A 1,524-nucleotide genomic window follows, 5' to 3' on the forward strand; every position below is an offset into this window, starting at 1 on the left:
AAGTTAGATAAATGTGAAGCTTTTGAGCGTGTGAGAGGACCTGGTGCTTCAATGTCATCGATGATCTTTTCAACTTGCACTTCTTTTGCAACGCGAGGATGAGCTGGTTGTCGTCGAGGAATTTGATCAGCATTTTCTTCAGCACCATTTTCTTCAGGTGCATTAGCTCGACGTTCTTCACGTTCTGGAATGAATTCTTCAGCAGATTCTTCGGTAGGAATGACATCCTCAGTAGCCTTGAACTTGATAGTTTCCTCAGGTGCTGGTTCATCTACCACAGAAGGTAGGTGCTCTATTGGGTTTCTTGTCAGTGAGGAGTTCATAGGCAGTCTTCTTGAAGAATTTGTGAAGATATACTCTGTTGATGATGTAGCACGCAGTATCAATTGCATCAATCCAGAAACGACGAGGCATTTTATATTCATCAAGCATAGTGCGAGCCATCTCAGCAAGAGTCCTGTTCTTGCGCTCCATGACGCCATTCTGCTGAGGAGTATAGGGAGCAGATAACTCATGAGTAATACCAAGTTCATCAAGATAGTCATCAAGACCAGAATTCTTGAACTCAGTTCCATTGTCACTTCTGATGTGCTTGATCTTCACTCCAAAGTTGGTTGAAGCCCTCGAGGAAAATCGTTTGAAGACTTCCTGCACTTCATGTTTGTTAGTAACAATGTGTACCCATGTGTATCGAGAGTAATCATCAACAATAAAAAAGCCATATTGAGATGCATCATTTGAAACTGCAGAATAATGGTTAGGACCGAAGAGATCCATGTGAAGCAATTCAAATGGTCGAGTGGTGGTCATGATAGTCTTCGTTGGACGCTTAGCCTTGGTCATCTTTCCAGCTTCACAAGCTCCGCATAAGTGATCCTTGAGGAATTTGACATTCTCAATGCCAATGACATGCTTCTTCTTCGCAAGCGTGTGCAAATTCCTCATGCCTGCATGACCAAGTCGTCGATGCCATAGCCAGCCTTCTGAAGCTTTTGCAAGTAGGCACACGGCTAGTTGCGGTCCTGTAGAGAAATCAACAATATACAAGTCTCCTCTCCTAAAGCCTTCGAAGACTTTGGAATTGTCAGCTTCCATAACCACAACACAATGATACTTGCCAAAGACAACAACCATGTCAAGATCACAAAGCATTGAGACAGACATGAGGTTGTATCCTAAGGACTCGACAAGCATGACTTTGTCCATGTGTCGATCCTTTGAGATTGCAACCTTACCTAGACCCAATACCTGACTTTTGCCTTTGTCAGCGAAGATGATATGCTTCAGATGCGATGGTGATAAAGGAGCATCCATCAATAGATTCTTGTCACCAGTCATGTGATTTGTACATCCACTATCGAGGACCCACTCAGTGGCTTTAGGTTGATCATCCTGCAGATGAATTAGTGCAGCTTACGAAATCATATACTTCATCAGTGAAGAATATGACATCAATTCATCAGATCAATTTCATCAAGTAATAGAACAGATAAAGCAGTGTGAGGACGTGAGAAATGAAAGTTC

The sequence above is a fragment of the Aegilops tauschii genome, chromosome 1 (assembly GCF_002575655.3).
Source record: "Aegilops tauschii subsp. strangulata cultivar AL8/78 chromosome 1, Aet v6.0, whole genome shotgun sequence".
In the NCBI taxonomy this organism is placed as follows: domain Eukaryota; kingdom Viridiplantae; phylum Streptophyta; class Magnoliopsida; order Poales; family Poaceae; genus Aegilops; species Aegilops tauschii.